Here is a 19,460-nt window from a genome sequence, read left to right on the forward strand (position 1 = left end):
AAATAAAATCTAACAACTCACCCTAATGAAGTGTCATATAACACTAATTTGCCCCAATTAGCATCCAATTTCAAAATTGCGAGCAATTTAATTTTGTAATTGAGGCAGTGGGTCAGTTGAGCCAATCTCGGTCAGTGAGCTCAGTGGTAGTGGGTGGATAGGGACTAGGTGTAAATTAGGATACAGGCAATAGAATTTCAGATGAGGTAAAGTTTACAGAAATTAAAAGATGAGCAGCAGACCAGGATACTATTGGAATGGTGAAGATGGGAGGCAACAAAAGCATGGATGACAGTACAAAATACCACTTAAACGTTTTACTTGGCTGCTATCATAGTCTCCAGAATTTACAATTTCTAAATGTTAGCAGGGAATAACACTGAAATTGTCAAAACTCAGTTACTGGTATGCTGTCTGCCTATGAAGGAGGAGATCCACCTATTCTTGTCATATTTTATGAATGTTTAAAGAAGCTGATCTTTTCACATTTCTTTGCTTTCTTTTAACTCTAAATGTTATTATTCAGTGCAAGAACACAAATTTAAAACAGCCTAATTTTTCTGCTACTGTTCCGTCCAAATACTCCTCTTTAGGTCAATAAACATTGCTGTTACCCATCAGGAATTAATGAAATATCCATAGAACACTTCCCTCTGATTTGCATCAGCTAACATGGAAGATAATTCCCAGTAATAGAAAGAGTATAGATCATTCAAGAAACTTTGACTTGAATTCTCCATCTCTATTTGAGACAAAATGCAAGCCGTTGTGTAAGTTTGACAGTTTTACCAAAACTTAAATCACTCAAACAGCTGAAAGATCATTGCTTTCACTTCTGTAGCCAATTTAAATTCAGTTGAATAGCAGCGACACCAGGACATTTTGAAGCTCTTCCTAATTTTTTGTCACACAGACTTAGAGCTAGGAGCAATCCATGATACCTAAATCTGAACATTAGTGACATTTTCATTCAGGTTTTATGCATTTTGTCTCATTGTTTTTCTTCTCTTTTTCTGAAATTACTAAGATAACTTCAACAGGTGCCAACCTGCATACCATCCCAGTGAATGCCAGAAAGTTAGTTAATCATGAGCTAAAGTAAAATCTGAACCTGTGCTCACCAGATATCCACAATTACTTACTTTAAAAATAAGTGTAACCTTTCTAACTGGCTCATTAATGTCACCAACCCAAGCACTCTGCAGTTTCTTGGATTGCTTCACACTGGGCTGTATATTTGCCATTACTAACTATACTCGCAACCTTTTGAAGTCTTTTAACAGATCTAAAGCATTTTAAAAGCTTAGTTAACTTGCCTCTGTGATAGCACTCTCACCCTGAAGTACAATTTTGTGGGTTCAAGACCCACTTTAGAAATGCAGGGACATGGTTTATGCTGATGCTTTACTGCAGTACTTTGAAAGACTGCCGCAATGTTGGAAGTGTTGTCATCTGGTAATTTGTTAAATCTAGGACCTACCTGGATCTCCTACACTTGAACAAAAATGTGCCAGAGGCTTTATGAAGTGGAATGACAGTATTGTCTATGTCCTGGTCAGTATCTCAAAAACCATCATGAAAAACACAAATTCATTCAATCTGCAAGTCAGCTTGCAGAGTGCAAATTGGCTATTGTATTTCCCAACATTGTGACAGTGACAACACTTCAACAGTAAGTCATTGGCAGCAAAGCACTTTGGGATATGCTGGGATTGTGAAAAGCACAGTATAAATTCTTTCTCTCTTTAAAACAAAATCTGTAAAAATCTAAGGAACAACTTGACTGTTCTTGGCTCACAGTTAAATATTACTCCCATTTTGATCAATAATGCCCAACATGTTTGGTTGCTGGAAGTTAATTTCTAATTCACTTTAAATTTTAGAGACAAACAAACAGACAGCTCTATTTCACTGTCAGATTCAATGGCTTGAGTAAAATGATTTGGCTCAGTACACTAAGCAGAAATGCTGGCATTATGGGGTAAATGTGTGCTCGGACCTAACCGTACCAGAATGTAAACCCAACGTAAACTACTCTATGATGTTTTAGGAATGGATTGTAAAGGATAGTCACACTGTATGTCAAGCAAGACCAAACCAGGCCCAGTCATGAAGAGAAGCAAAATAGTGCCAGTAGGGCAAGATTAATTAGAATACACACCAGGTGATTTTAATGGAGTGTTTTACCATTTAATCATCAATTAAACAATTAACATGTTCAATCGGCCATTTAAAAAAAAACCTTGATTTAGCATTTAGTGAATGCCTGCTGCTGTCCTAATGTCAGCTGACTATCCTGAGTATTGATCATATGGAATAGTACTATGCGCAGAGTTCAAAGTTACCAAAGCAATGGTTGTGCAGTTTTTCTGACTAGAATGTCTTCATCTTGTCCCCTGTCCATTCCTGTCTTATACTTCCTGTCCTTTGATATGTGATTGAAAACCATGTTACATTCCTGAAGCAACCAGACATCTTCAGAACTTGCAGAAGAAGGTATGTAGCTCTTCAACTGAGCTTGCAGTCACCAATATTGATGGAACGAGGAGAATTTGAGCAGGGAGTTGTTAAACTGCCTTTAGGTTATTTGATTCCTGCCTTCATAGAAGACATGAAGGTAAAGAGGGATGATCTGCTTCCTAGAAGTAAAATGATCCCCACAATGTAGGCCTGAGGAAATGTGGCAAAGATGATCTGTTCCAGAATTATCATACCTGGTTTTTCAACTCAGTGGAAACAACTGTTCTATGATTATCAAGGAGCTACATTTCTCTATTACTCTGAGAACACCTGGCAAGAATTCACTTCCACTTGCTTTCTGAACAATTCTTTCCCATGCATCACATTCTCTGCCAACAATCCAAAGAAAACACTATATCGCCTCTCTTTCATACTTACCTCATGCTTTCTGCCATCACAGCAGTCACTAATCTGCCCCCACCTGATAGTGCTTGCAGGTCCAGAAACTCCTTCCTCATGATTGTTTCTTTCACTTTACACCCAACCATTTTGCTTTCCATTCAATGACTTCCAACCTGTTTGCATCAAGTTTCATCTGCCTTTTAACATTTGCACTAAAACCTAAAGCACTTTTTACTTCAGTAGCCATCTGATATCGCCTGCTTTTGCAGGATGAAACAATGCTCAGTACAAAGGAGAGTATGACAACAGGGGAAAGGCAACGTAGAATCATGACCCTTACATATAGGTTGCAAAAGAAACTGGTAACCTGTCATCCTTTAAGGGAAGGCTGTGCAGATTATTTGTGTCTCAGCCTCTACATGAAGAAAATTAGGCATCCAGCCAGCCTAAGAACTTTAAGGTGAATTGGGAAGCCTGTCATCTTCTGCTGTTCAGTCTGTCGGTGTTATACTATCTCTCACTCCTGACTTCTCAACAGCTAAACTCTGAAGTCATCTTGGGTGAGGACAATCCTTATGAAGATGTATCACTGTGAAAACCTGCCCTTTTCAAGTTGAGTTGGAGGACTCTACACTTAGGTGAAACATCAACGTCAGTGCGCAGGAGGACATCATTGTTGCAGGGAACATTGAGATGAAGTATTATGAGAGGGTCAGAGGATCTCCCAACTCTATCAGCATAACTTTAATGTTAAACTTCAGCTTACTAGCCTTGACAAGAATTTACTTTGCATTGCATAAACAATTATGAAGTATTGGAAAGTCGGCCAAATAAATTTCCACTCCAAGACTGAAAGCATGAAGGCGCCACCTTCCATTTTGTTCAATTGCTCAGCACTCTACTTTGTGACATATGGTCACTTCCAGAACCACAGTAATTGGCCATAGCATCAAAAGTCTGTGCAATTAAACTTTGTAGTATTGATTGAAGTGAAACTGACTGTAACCCAAAATCTGGGTTCCTACTTATGTTAACCTTGGTGAGACTAGTGGACTATGTAGTCTTTCAGTGTATCAATTATCTCCTATGATCTCTTCTGAAAACCAGCTTTACAATTACCGCTGAGGTCTGAAACTTCTAAAAGGAGTTTCAAAATTCCAGTTGATAATTTTAAGACTTCACATTTTAAAACTTTCATTGTAACATTTCACTAAAAATAGTATTGACAAAACACTATTTCCTGTTCTAGCAAGCTTGGTACTGTAAATTACAGAGAGGAATGTTTCCCATTTAAATTTATTAAAAAACACATCCTCCACTGAATTCAATTATTTTAGTAAACAGTCCACAGTTACTCTCAAAATCCAATGTGGTCCCATATCCGTGCTTCTTGAATAGGAATTTTTGAGTCACTATCTCAAAACACTTCCCTCAGTTTCCACAAACTCTTATTAACTCTGCCACCAATAATAAGTTGTTTTGCTTAGGTTCTTTTCCTAGTCCGTGGCAGGATGAATCTTCCAGAATTTTCCAATGGCTATGGGATGCCATTTCTTCAGCTAGAGACAATCTTCTTCTCATTTCTGATTGTGGTATCTCACAAAACCAAAACACGCACCTCTCTGCTGACAACGTAGAACTGAGTTTACCCATTGTGAAGTCAAAGATTGCTTCCTCACACTAAAACCTTGCACCTTCTTCCAAGTAAAGCCATTTTGGCCTTCCTACTTTCTCTACCAATTAAACCACCTTGGCATACTATCAGACACACATCACTTTGTCTAGAAACATGGAATGTAATCAAGCATATTAATCTTATAAATTTTGTCAGTGTAACATCAGAGGAAATGATAAACTGCACCCCCTTGACAGTAACAATGGCAGAATGGGATACATGTTGCACCCTCTTAGGATGGAACATTTCCACTCCCTCATGAACCCTTTAATCAAATGTTAACATGGGCTGAATTTTAGAGGATGCTAAATATTCCACACTCCCCAAATAAAAAGTCAGTACTGAATTCAACCTCCAAAAAGCCACTGTCCTGTAGCAACTTTATTTTATGGTGGAAGCAGATTCGATTGCTTGTGATTGAGCCTTGTACCCTCATCTGGGGTGGAGATCCTGTTTAAGGAACTACTGAAAGAGCCAATTTGCTTGCAGTCTATAGTCCCTTCACTGCCAGTTTCAAGTAGTGCTCACTGCTGGTTGCAGGTAATCCCGGAACCAGAGGACGTTAAAGAGCTGGGCTTCAAGGTAAGTCTCGTGTTTCACCCAGGCCTGGTTGGCAGACCCCAGAGAGGTGTGGGGGGTTACTGGGATTGAGAAGACAGGATGGTGAGTCAAAGAGAGGTGTGATCTTGAGGGAAGGGTACCTCCAATATGCACAAATGCCACTCCACAGAAGGACATCCTGGTAACCCTTTTACTTGGCACAGGCTGTGTAGAAATAGCAGTGAAATGAGATACTTAGTTGCACACTTAGAGATCTCAGAAGTCCAATAGGCTGGTGGAATATATGATGTCTCCCTCAGTCACCATGATACGGGAGGCAGGTTGGGGTAAAGCTTGTCAGCATTCGGAAAGAATCGGCTGGATAAGCCCCCTTAAAATTCAGCTCTATGTGTCAGAATGCCAGTTGAGCCAGACTCACAAGCCGAGTCGCTAGCATCTCCAGGATTTTAACGTACCACCCATAGCTCTGATAAGAACTATTCATATTCAACAATACTGTTAGAAAGCCTTCACTCAAGAAAGCCATTTTTAATTAACCCTTCAGTAAAAAATGAATTAATGGCAATTTTGTTTGGAAAAATATGGATCTCCTTTATCAATTTTGGTCTTTTGCTTCTTTTCGTATTAGCTTCTAAAACTGCATTGTCCACATATGCAGAATTTTTATTTGCAGTCAAGAAATTCTTGATGGTTTAAAAGCTCTGAGATTTATTCATGTAATAAATCAGGCAAAAGATGTAGATGTCTTACTAGTCTATCTACTTTGGACTCAATCCTAAGGTATGCAAAAAGCCAACAGATTCCAAACCAAATGTTGTCATGCATGTATAATTATTTTTACATTATGCCAACTACTTATCATTTATATGTGTGTATCTAGGTGTGTTTTTCACTGTGCATTTTGTGCTTATTCATACAATGAAATATTTGACTAAACTAAGACCTGAGTTATGATCGAGACAGAACAAAGCTAAACAATGCAATGCTTTCCATATATTGAAGCATTACAGCATGAAACTTAATCCTGAATTCTAAAAATCTGATTGAAGCTTAACTGTATTGGGAAGCAAACACTGGCAGGTATAATTAGGAAGAGAATTTGTCAAGCTCTTGACTTTGCCTAAGAATGAGAGGGCTGGAATAGCAATATCCTAACTGTTTGCACAGTGTCAATGCTCATACAATACCAATTGCAGCACCAACCTCAAATGGATTAATATTTGATGCTGGAAGAGAAATGTGAGTTGTTCTTGTTTATTTAGGATATCATGAAATACACTGAAATTTGCAATTTTATTGAAGTCCAAGGCCTTCTTTTCCCCCTAAAGTCTCATATGTAGACCTGACATGATGAGCTAACAACTTGCCCCACCCCATGAAGTGAATGCAAATTGTTTGATGCTTCGGATGTGGTCACATTGAAAATATAATAATAAATCACACTTTGTATCCATGGACGTCACTTTTAAAAATTACAGACAATATACTAGTAACAAATGTCTCTATGAAGTTCGATGGGGACTTTTGAATTTTAAAGATGATGCAATGTAATTTTGGATTAATGTGTGCATTAAACAATTAGACGAGAGGAATTCCTACAAACTTACTGACTTCTTTGTGAATAATACCACTCAGAACAATTATATTGTTATTCCCTCGGCAATACATGATGTGTAATAATAATCCTTTTCTCACAAATATCAGGCTGGCTTAATGTCCTGGAATTCTTGACCTAATACAGGCAGTCCCTAAGTAATGAATATCTGACTTCTGATCACTTGTACTTACTATTGCAGTCCCATGCAGGCTTGTATTCATATTAATTTTGAAGATCCGGCATGTGAATGTTTCCTCACTCTTATGAGCAGCTATTTTATATTGTTGTGTATTGTGTTCTAACTTGCAAACTAATTGACTTGCTGAAGAACGGAACCTGTGCCCTGTGGAACACTGTTACCAAGAGAACTGCAATAGCTGAAAGAGAAAGCCCAACACTAGATTCTTGGGGCAATGTCTAATAGGCATTAAAACACAAAATTTCCAACTTTACCCATATCCAAAAACGTAGGACAAAAATTAATGAATGGCAGAAGTGAGTAGTGATGAAGGGCTTTTGCCCGAAACGTCGATGCTCCTCGGCTGCTGCCTGACCTGCTGTGCTTTTTCAGCACCACTCTAATCTAGACAAAAGTTAATGAATGATGAGTTCAACTTTGAGTCATAGAGTCATAGAGATGTACAGCACAAAAAAGTACCCTTTGGTCCAACTCAACCATGCTGACCAATGTCCTAAATTAATCTTGCTTTTCCCAGCATTTGGCCCATTTTCCCTCTAAACTGTTCCTATTCATATTACTGCATGCTTTCTAGTAGCCCAGAGACAGAGGAAGATTATTTGATATTTTGTCTTTGCAGGATCGGTAATTCTCTACTACACTGGCTACACATAAGCAAGGTCCAGCAGTTGTCCCTTAGCTCGGTTACAAGATACTAATCCTTTCTCAAGTGCCTACATGAAGGGTGGAACTTTGTTTTTTTGTGACTAAATATGGAGGGAGTGTGAGAAAGATGGAAGGATTCCCAATCGTAATGAGTCAGGTATTCTGCATAATTACATGCTTCTCAGCTCACTATATGTTCATGAATGGATAAAATTTCAAACTGTATTTGCAGGAGGAAGGTCTGCATTCTTCCAGGACCTTCCAGGCTCCAACATTTGGGAATTATATTTAGAAGGTGCCCAGAGAGTCCTTCAATCTTCCCCATCCAGGAGCATCACTCAACCTCTGCTTATATCTCCCACCAGTCCTTGGAGATGTCAAAGACCAGGTCAAAAATAGCACCACACTTTAGCGATGTTCTCCCAGAGGTTATCTGGAAGGCTGTCTATAAGAAACGGGAAGTTTTATTCCCAAAGGGATGGCAGCAAGAGGCTATCCTGACTGATGAAGGCATTGTGAGCAGAGTTGGCTGTAGAGGTCAGCTTTCGTGCATAGCTCAAGAGAAGCTCGATTCAATGCCACAGGAGGATGAATGATCTGCTGGACTCTGCCACAATGTGTATTGCTCAATGTTTCATGTTCCTATGCGGGTGAGTTAACATTGTAAAGTTGCAGCCACTGAAGACTGTTACACACTGGCAAATATTTCCAACAAATGCTTCATGTCCATCAATGACTGTCACTTCAATGGACAGCCCAATGTTGTTTTTATGGCACCACATGCCATAGGTGAAAGGAAGTCACCAATCTGGAGAGGTGCAACTACATGGACAATATTTGGAAAGTTTCAGAAGTGGATAGTGGAATAGTAGCTCTTCAGACAGCATTGCAGATGTGATTGCACATTACGAAGGAGATGGTGGTGCAGTGCTGTTGCCAATGGACAAGTTATCCAGAAGAATATAAATTCAATCTCAGTAATGGTGACCATGAAACTGTCATCTAATGTAAAAGCTCACCGGGTTCTCTAATGTCTTTTAGGAAACCTGTTGTCCAACTGGCTAAGCTGTGACTCCAGACTACAACAACTCCACATGTTCTAGCAAGGCACTCAGATCAAGGGCAATTCAAGATGGGCAAAAGATGTTGGCTTTCAGTGACACCCACAGCAGTGAAAGAATAACAAAGAGATTACTGGAGTATCCTTACATGCTATTCCCCTGTTTCAGGATTTTATAGCCTGTTGTCAGGTGTCCTTTTGTCAGGGGGTATTGGGGGTTACCTGTGGAATATATTGGATGACTAGCCCACCATTATCTTGCCTACCTCAACCATTAAATGTTTCCATTTAATAGACATCAAACTTAGCAGACTTCCACCATTTTAAATAAAATTCAAGGGCATTTGAAATTCTTAACAAAAGCAATTGATTGGAATTCCCCTTGGTCCTAGGCACTAAAATGTAACTGCCTTTTTGTTCCTTGCTGCTTGTCCACCCTAATGTACCTTCCTTGCATCTCAACTCCTAGGTGTTCTGCGACCTTCCACAAGGACTAACACGTTAATAAGAACAGCAATACATGAAAAGGAATGTATTAGTTGTACTGGAGCTCCATTTTGGAGTGTACAATACAGACCAGACCAGTGTGTGTCATTTGCAAGTTTTATTGGTTTATCCTGTGTGGGCGGCACGGTGGCACAGTGGTTAGCACTGCTGCCTCACAGCGCCTGAGACCCGGGTTCAATTCCCGACTCAGGCGATTAACTGTGTGGAGTTTGCACGTTCTCCCCATGTCTGCGTGGGTTTCCTTTGGGTGCTCCGGTTTCCTCCCACAGTCTGAAGATGTGCGGGTCAGGTGAATTGGCCATGCTAAATTGCCCGTAGTGTTAGGTTAGGGGTATGGGTGGGTTGCGCTTCGGTGGGTCGATGTGGACTTGTTGGGCCGAAGGGCCTGTTTCCACACTGTAAGTAATCTAATCTAATCCTTTTTGGTGTGCCCACACAAAGTGTCCTGGTGTTCTTTCATCTTCATGGATTTCTTTGTAATCCTAGTGACCTCCTTGTAGTCATAGTGGGGTCCTTGCTGTACCAGTGGGGGCCATGTTGTACCAGTGGGGGCCATGTCGTACCAATGGCTTCCTTGCTGTACCAGTGGGGGCCATTTTGTACCAATGGCCTCCTTGTTGTCTCAGTGGGGGTCATGTCATACCAACTGCCTCCTTGCTGTACCAGTGGGGGCCATGTCATACCAATGGCCTCCTTGCTGTACCAGTGGTGGCCATGTCGTACCAATGGCCCCCTTGCTGTACCAGTGGGGGCCATGTTGTACCAATGACCTTCTTGCTGTCTTAGTGGGGGCCATGTCATACCAATGGCCTCCTTGCTGTACCAGTGGGGCCATGTCGTACCAATGGCTTCCTTGCTGTACCAGTGGGGGCCATGTTATACCAATGACCTTCTTGCTGTCTTAGTGGGGGCCATGTCATACCAGTAGCCTCCTTGCAGTCTCAGTGGGAGCCATGTCATACCAATGCCCCCCTTGTTGTACCAGTGGGGGCCATTATGTATCAATGGCCTCCTTGCTGTCTCAGTGGGGGTCATGTCATACCAACTGCCTCCTTGCTGTACCAGTGGGGGCCATGTCATACCAATGGCCTCCTTGCTGTACCAGTGGGGGCCATGACGTACCAATGGCCTTCTTGCTGTACCAGTGGGGACCATGTCATACCAATGGCCTCTTTGCTGTACCAGTGGGGGCCATGTCGTACCAATGGCCCCCTTGCTGTACCAGTGGGGGCCATGTTGTACCAATGACCTTCTTGCTGTCTTAGTGGGGGCCATGTCATACCAATGGCCTCCTTGCTGTACCAGTGGGGCCATGTCGTACCAATGGCTTCCTTGCTGTACCAGTGGGGGCCATGTTATACCAATGACCTTCTTGCTGTCTTAGTGGGGGCCATGTCATACCAGTAGCCTCCTTGCAGTCTCAGTGGGAGCCATGTCATACCAATGCCCCCCTTGTTGTACCAGTGGGGGCCATTATGTATCAATGGCCTCCTTGCTGTCTCAGTGGGGGTCATGTCATACCAACTGCCTCCTTGCTGTACCAGTGGGGGCCATGTCATACCAATGGCCTCCTTGCTGTACCAGTGGGGGCCATGTCGTACCAATGGCCTTCTTGCTGTACCAGTGGGGACCATGTCATACCAATGGCCTCTTTGCTGTACCAGTGGTCTCTCGTTGTACCAGTGGTGCCAATCAAATTGATGGGCAGCTCTTGAGTAAAATACTCCTCTGAATGAAAGGCTGGCGTCCTGAAGGCTGCTGGAGCATGTTATTGTTAATATCTGTTTGTTTCGGACTGACTTTCCGTTCCATCCCCACATGAAAATCTGCCCATTATTCTTTCTAAAATTGGTATTCTTCCACAGTCTAGTGTACTGTGTCCTCCTGTTGCAATTAACAAGGCTACAGACCTCATACAGCCGGTGAGCTCTGAGCACCCCTGCATACAGGTGCTTTCAAGCAGAGGATGCCCCTTTTGAGCCATTTTTCTCAGTGTCACCTCCTCCCAGTCAAGCCTCCAGATCTCCTCCAGGAAGGAGCCGATCCTCAGTTCATTTCTCCTCAAATCTATCTAAAATTAGCTGCCCTTCATTCATTCACTTAAAAGTGTGAGCAGATCTTTAAGAATTCCTGCACTTTTGATTCCAACCAATCGACTCCCACTTGCAAGCAGCATTCTCTGCAAAAGGGAAAGATGCAGAAGAAACATATTTTAATGACTTAAATGAGCTGCGCTGATGGAATCCAGTGGGGTCAGACTGCCACTCTACCAATGCATATGGGACCATTATTGGTGAATCGGCTTAATGTCTTATAATGAACTCTGTCAATTAGTATTAAGAGCTTGCATTCTGCAAGTGGTTCTGGATGATTTAAGGTTATAATTTCTTAATTAGGTTATAATTAGGGGCATAGGTTCCTGACTCAGTTGGTTGAAAATTTATATCCAGTACCAGTGCTTGTTTATTTAATCAGCGAGAAAGGCTTGGCATAATTTCCTCATCTCTGGAGTTGCCTTGAATTACAGATCTTTCAGTCAGGACTTTTTCAAGGGATATGAGGTCAGGACTTGGTGTGGATGGGCTTTGAAAACCGCAGTACCGGAGATTATCAAAGGGATCCTGACACCCTTGTGGCAGCTTTGAATGTTCAGAATGCTGAAGAGCAGCGGGAGAGCAGGGAATGTGCTTTTCACTATTTAACAGCCCCTTAAGCTCCCTAAGGACTGCGTTGAAGCGGCTGTCCTGAACTGAAGACAATTTTCACATTTTTTTTCTAACAAGCTTGAAGAGCCGTGTGCATACTGCAGCAGCTGTTGGGTTTGCTGTGCGACCTGTATAAATTTATGTTGAGACATGTTCCAGACAAGTACGTGACGCCAATTATTGTCGACACAGAAGCCAATCCTTACCTTGTCATGCTTCTCTGCTTCCGCTTCCACACCCATTTCAGGAGCTACCCGCTCAAACCTGCAAGATGGCACCAGGTCCCAAAATGGCTGCTGTCTGTCGAAGCTGCTGGTATTAGTCAACCAGTATGTGCTTCCTCAATGCCCAATTCTTCTCTAATTGGGTCATGCACTAGCTTTTGGCCAATTAGACCATTTGCATTTAAACAAATGTTATAAGACAGGCACAACTTGCGTTGAGGGTTGGACCAAAATTCCCCTCCCTTGCCAAAATCCAACCCAAACCTCCCACTTGTCAGGTTCCAGAACCAACTTTGAAAATTTGGCCCTTTATATTAAAGAGATGAAGACATGAATACGCTCTCTGTGTGTTGTACAACACCTGTCTCAAGAAGTATCAGATTCTGGCCATTCTTATTCACTCAGTATTAGGGGTTAGAATCTAGTCCTTCCAAAATCAGCTGTGTTGAAGAGTAATCTTGGTTTGAAATGTTAGCTTGCTGTCTCTCCATGGATGCTGCTTGACCCGCTGTGATCTCCAGCATTTTTGCTTCTCGTACAGATTCCAGAACCTGTAGTCATTTGTTCCTTCCAAAACCTGATTCCATTTTATAGGAATATTCTAGCAGGCCAAGTCTGAGAGACCCAGGAAGGTAGTTCATGCTGACAATTCACTATATTTTCAACTTACTGGCATATTTTCTACTTAATGCTTTTTGTATGACACTAGTGAAATTGTCACCTGTCAAATAAGCATATAATGTTGAACCTTCTGCACCTGGAGTAGTATATCATCCCCAAGATGTACCACACAATTCAAAGACTCTTTTGACACCACCTTCTGAAGTCGCAGCCTCTCTACCCCATTCAAAGACCAGGGAAGCACTTGCATGGGAACACCCACCAAGCAAGTATCTCTCCAAACTTGCTATCCTGATTTGCAGATTACTGTCCCTTCACTGTTGCTGGGTCAAATTCCTGGAATTCCCTTCCCAACAGCACTGTGAGTGAGTCTACACCCCAAGAACAGTAAGAAGGTATATCAGCACCATATCCTTCACGTCCCAAACAGCCTGCTTGGTTTGTTGATCATACCTGCAAGGATAGAACTGTCAGTGAGGAGATGCATCCTTCTAAACCAATCAGTCTTGATTTGGTTGGACAGTTTACTGCATTGCGTGTTATTTTAACCAGTTTTAGCTGTGATAGCCCCTGAGACAGATTTTGATGGAGAATGGGGATTTATGGTGTTGCCAGATCTTTTCATATTCAGCCATGGAATGTGAGTGTCACTGGCCAGGTCAGAGTGCAATTAAGAGTCAGCCACATTTTGTTTACGTGGTTAAGTAAAGATACTGGATTAATCAAAGGAAAACAATATGTCATTGATTAGTTTGTGATTAATTTTCTTTTTGTAGCTTCATAAGAATAAAAAGATGTTTTTAGTACTAACAGAAACAATGAGCCTGGTGAAAGTGAAAGTCCAATATTTTCCTTTAAATCAGTGTCCCTCATAGGACTGAAATCATTTTTTTCACTGGGAGCACTAAGCAGCTCCAGTTGCTATCATTCAGCTGAGAATTTTGGCCAGTATATTTTATTTATAAGGTATTTTACAGTTTATTAATTGAAACCTTCCAGATATACTGTTTTGTGCTTTTATTATAATGCCCCTAACTTTGAACAGTGTTATGCAAATATGAACCACCCCAAAGGTAGAATAGCATGATAAATCTCTTCAAATCACCTATCAGTGCAGCAGTTTTGAAATCAAGGCTTAATTGTTACAGCAGAAAATTATTTCAAAGTGTCACTTAATGGGAAGTCTTGCATTCATACATTATGAAAAACAGAGCTTACTATTTGTGAAGAAATGAAGTAAGTAAATGCCTTAAAACAGTTCGATATTGACAGCATTCTGAAGCACAGTTCTTAAACATTATTAGCATTCAGAATGCATTAGCTGGCCAAACGCTTCAATTTTTGTTTGTAAGTATGTATATAATTTACAGTTCTGGAGAATACAATTTACAAGAGTCATTTTTGTCTGTTTTATTATCTCACAAATAGATGGATGAACTCAACCATATAACAGTTCAAACACTCGGCATAAATATGACCTAAATCTTCGAAATGTACCCTACCATAAAAGTAGCTTACATATATAAAATAAATTAATTCTTGCATGTCATATTAGTTTTTTATCATAAATTTACCATGCAAGTCTGTGAACCAAGTTTGTATTTTTTAGGAGAAAAATCTACAATACATGCAGACACCCTGTGGAAACTTGCTCATTATTTGTCTACATGGCACTTCTGTTGCATTTATCCACAACTCCCCTGGCCCTCTTGAGAATGATAAGTTTATGCAAGAAAATGGGAACTCAATTACTAGACGAATATTATGAAACAGACTTACTAAACTGATGTGCAGAGATAGGAAATCATGACACAACATTATATGAGCTGTATTTTTCTTAAATCAACATTTGAATGAGCATAGTTTTTTAAACTCTGGATTAGCTGGTGGTTGAATATTGAATTCAAAAAGGATGTGCATGTCCAAAGGACAATGACATTTATAAAGGCACCAGAATAGAATTTGTGGGAATTTCTCCCAAACAACTGCAAAAGATTTGGAGGTTGACCCCCTGTTCCTTTGGATGTTCTGGCAGGGTTAGGATGATAGAATGGGATGATAGAATGGGGTTATCCTTGTGGATTTTCCACTTTGATCTCTAATCAACATGCAGATGAATTGAGGGAGATGACTGTGGAATGGCATCTAATAACAGAATGAGTAATTGTCACTCAACAACTGGCTGCCAAGTGTCAAAATATAACCTCTCTGTGACTCTGGGATGAGCCAAATGGAAGTGAAATGCTGCAGAAAGGGGAACAATTCTCTTTTAGAGATAATGCAACTCTTTGATCCATTCTCTGTAACTTGCCTCCTTATAACATTAACTTCCTTTAGTTTATTGGACAGCTAGTAGAGATAAGGCAACAGCATTGAACCAGCACTCAAACAGCAGCCTACAATGGGAACTAAAGTATGTAGCACACTGTCATAAAATATTGTTGAATATCACAGCTCACTGGGATAGTGCACCAAAAACATAAAAGCCCCATGTTTAGTAATTATAACAAGATCAGCCAGGTGGACCTCATAGAATATGAGTTCCCTGATTGTGGCTGTTACCTTGGTCCAATCAGGGAGCCCTGGCTGACAGATACAAACAGGAGTGTCAGAGGTTCTGTTCACTCTGAGGAAGTTGAACCAGTGTCAAGTACCAGGCACCAGTTAATAAAGGATGACTTGGTGATGGGATGCCAGACTTTGTAGAGTTATTTCACAAGTATTCCCAAAGTTATCACAAATGGAAAAAATTGATTAAATCACCAAATTAACCACCATTTTACCTGACTGCCTAATTAAGGTGAAAAGAATATGTACACCAGTTTATCTCATTAATAAATACAACATTTTTTTGTAATCAAACTGTTTTAAACAGATGGCAAAAATTTTGATGATATTAACTGCTAATCCAGAACCCAATAGTTGAAGTTCAATCTCTTCCTTAAAATTCCCATACACACACAAGTAGACCCACAAAAGTCAAGACAAGATACAAATATTGTGAATGGTGAAGGTGAGGCAAAAAAATCAGAGAAGCACAGTTCTGGCAGCAGTCCAGATCACAAACGTTAATTAGTTGTTTTCTGCCAGTGTTTTTAAAAACTCCTTCTGGCCCTTTGCTGATGGTATGAGGTTGTGGATACACTGATTGTCAGTCTTTAATTGGCTGATTGAGGATCAGGCCTTCCAGTGTATCCCCACACCCGCCCCCGCAAAGTGGCTTCTCCCCTCTTTTCCTTTGAACAGTGGATTTGCAAGGATAACAACAGAGAAAAGTGAGGGAGAGTAACATGTTACTAGGAAGTTTATTTCACTGCTCCACACTGAAGGGAGAGAGATGGGTGATATCTCTTCATTGGCTATACAATCGTCATTGGACACACACAAAGTGTAGCTACCAGCCCAAGAGTCAAACAAGTTGTTGTTACCGTACTGAGCACTCATAAGCCCACAGTAACTGGCCCCCATTTGATAAAGAAATCTAAAGACCATCTGTGGGCAAAATTGTCCTGAACACATACACATATACAGGAGGTGCTGGACAACCTAGATTGCTTACTCACTGTTTGAAAAAGGCAGCATTTTAAATATAACTCACAATCTGTTCCTGTAACTTGTTCTTAAAACTGTAAGCGTCTTCTTATATAGTTTCCCTAGCCTAAAGCAATGTCGTTTCCCATTTTTAGTCCACGGTCAATAAAAGAAGCAAAAGTAGCCTTTACACAAATAACAACTGAAGAATACCATAGGATTTATGGCCTGGATCTTCGCTGGGAGCACAGAGCCTGCAGCTCCAATTATCCAACCCAGGAGAACATGGCCTGCAGATTAGAATTGTCATTCCCAGTGACAGGGTTCCCTGGGAGTCAGGCCAGGGATTTCTGAATAAAGTGTGAGACATGCCTAGTACGCGGGTGAACTGGGCGGAACATTATGTTGAATATTTTAAAAGATAAAACAATGAAACAAAAAAAAAGCTCTCATCTTACAAGCCCCACCTCACGTACTCCCCATGCCCTCAGGATCAATCCATGTCATCATCATCGGCGGACCCTCGCAGAATGATGCTCTTTTTCTCTCAGGATGAGACTGTAGGTGGCTGTGCAAACCGATACCACAGGTTCTGTTACACTTGGGGCAGCTGGTGATCATTGGGGTGAGTGGGGCATTGATGTGGCAGTGCACTCCTTTTGCTGTTTTCGCCTGGCTTCCATTTCTTTCCCGACTGTGAGTCTCAAGGTGCTCTATGCCTTCCCGATGTGCCTCCTCTCCTTTGGCTGGTTATAGTCAATCAAGGGTGGTCAGTGCCTCAATGCTGGGGAGGTTAGCCTGGTTGAGGACCAGGGATCCAGCAAATTCACAGGATGCTGTGCAGGCGGGGTTAGTGGTACTGCTCCAGGGCCTTGAGATGTCTGCTGTAGATAGTCCATGTCTCAGAGCCATAAAGGACAGTGGGAACCACCTTAACTATACAAATCATAATCTTGGTGTCAGATCTGATGTTGCTGTTCTCAAATACCCTTTTCCTCAGGTGGCCAAAGGCTGTGCTAGCACACTGGAGGTGATGCTGGATCTCTTCAGCAGGGCTGCTTTGGCCAACGGGACACCTCTGAGGTATTGGAAGTGGTCAATATTCTTTAAATATTCTCCCCATGATCCTTGATAATTGAGGATTTGCTCCATAATGCCAGGCCAGGTTGGTGGAGGACTTTCGTCCTACATGGGTGTTCAGGGTGAGACCTATGCTCTCTTATGCCTCTATAGATGTGCTGACGGTGGTCTGGGGTACATCCTCAAAGCTTGCACACATACAAGCATCAATCCATGTGATTTCATAACATGGATACAAGCCCCATAACCCATCGTATCCTCCATGCCACTTTATACCCTATATTCAATTCTCATAAAACGACATATTCTCCATACCAACTCATGCCCTATAGCCACTTCTATCAACTCCTCATACCATCCATGCAAATCTCTGCCCCTTCACACTCCCTGAGGCATTCAATGCCAACCTATATCTTTCTATCCACCTCCCATTGCCTTCGCTGCCTTTATGCTAAGTTAATGCAAACTCATAACTCCCTAACTATCTCTTTTCCCTTACAAATGCCATGTTAATTCACCCAGTAACAACCGTGAGCAGACCTCAGGATCATGCAGTGATGAAATAAAATAAAGTTTTAAATATCTATTGCAGATTTTATTAAAATAAAACACATTTGGTTTGCACCAATTCCATAATCCTTCAGAATCACAAAATTTCATTCAAGTGCATAATACCTCATAGCTAAACATATTGGAATTTGTCATCCCAATTGCAAGAATCCACAACCAGACAATCAGACTTTGAAATGGCCGTCACTTCCCCATGGTAACATTCAGTCAGGAAATCAGTCATGCAACACAGCAAGCAATTATCTGCATCCAGACATTTTTTCAAAGATTTAAAGGGCAGGAGTTTTAAATGTCTTGACATTTTGACTTTTGTTGGAGATTTTTGATAATTCCTCTTGACTGTTCCAACTCTCAGTTCTAACGACTTCATGCATTTTGCACACGTTCATATTTACCTATATTAAGAGTACCTTACATCTTATCTTTCCTAAGAGCACCTGGCCTCTTTAAAGGGGCATTTGATCAACCACTCCCAGAGATATCCTCTGACCATATTCAAAGGGGAACCTTTCCCCTCCGAAAGTGTCCTCTGACAAACCAAATGAATGAATCCATAAAGTTCAGATTTGTTCCTACCAAGTCGAATTCATACATGCCATGTGTCAGACATCCAGATGACCAAAATCTTTCATGAGTGCAGACAGCTACTGCTTTATATGAGCAGATGCCTCTGTGAAACATGCACGCATGAAACATGACCAGTCCCATTCCTCCCAAGCCTGCTCAGATGGTAGATGTGGTATTCGGGGTGGTGATGTTCACTGGAAATATACATGTAAAATTAAATACGGAAACATATTTATTCCTACACAGTTGCCCTAACGGTATTAATATGCTGTCTCTCACAGACACTATTACTTTCGCAAAGATTAAAGTTACAAGATCTAATTATCTGAGTTTCATTCATAACAGGCCAATGGTTTCTGAACTGAATTGATTCTTTAGCTGAAGTGGATATCTGATAGAAGCAAAAAGATTCTCTGTGTGTTATATGTTTTCTTGTGGTTGAATTGCCAGGAGGTCAGCTCTCAGGTGGATTTGAAATTGGAACACGCCAGGATCAGAACCTTTCTTCAACTTTCAAGGTAGCTCTGTTTTATCTTGACTGCATAGTTGTCATGAGGCTGAATCAATGGTTTTTCAGGGTTGCCTTTCAGATAATATGTTGCATGGTTCAAACAGCTTCAGCTGTAATTTTGAAAATTCTGGTACATGGTTGTCTTACTCGAAGTTGTGCATTCAAAGATACTTTCCAAATGAGGCGGTAGATTAAGCTGGTACACAATCTTTCTTGTGTCTTTTCAGACCCTGAGTGACACAGCAAACATCTTTATAGTCCGGTTAAGGATCCATCACAATACAATGAAAGATATGTGAGATTTATTTCACATGCATCTATCACCCATTGAGTTTTGACATCTCCATTGTCCATTGTGAATTGACTGGTATATTCCTGTTTCTCCGCAGATCTCCTTTTGGAAAGGGCTTGTGAATTTTAGCAGGATAAATACATGAGGAGCATAGGGGGTCAGTCAGAGGGAACCTGGGGGTGAATAACAGGATAAATACCTGAGGAGCGGGGGTCAGTGAGAGTGAGCCTGGGGGTGAACAGCAAGATAAACA

The sequence above is a fragment of the Hemiscyllium ocellatum genome, chromosome 31 (assembly GCF_020745735.1).
Source record: "Hemiscyllium ocellatum isolate sHemOce1 chromosome 31, sHemOce1.pat.X.cur, whole genome shotgun sequence".
Lineage (NCBI taxonomy): Eukaryota > Metazoa > Chordata > Chondrichthyes > Orectolobiformes > Hemiscylliidae > Hemiscyllium > Hemiscyllium ocellatum.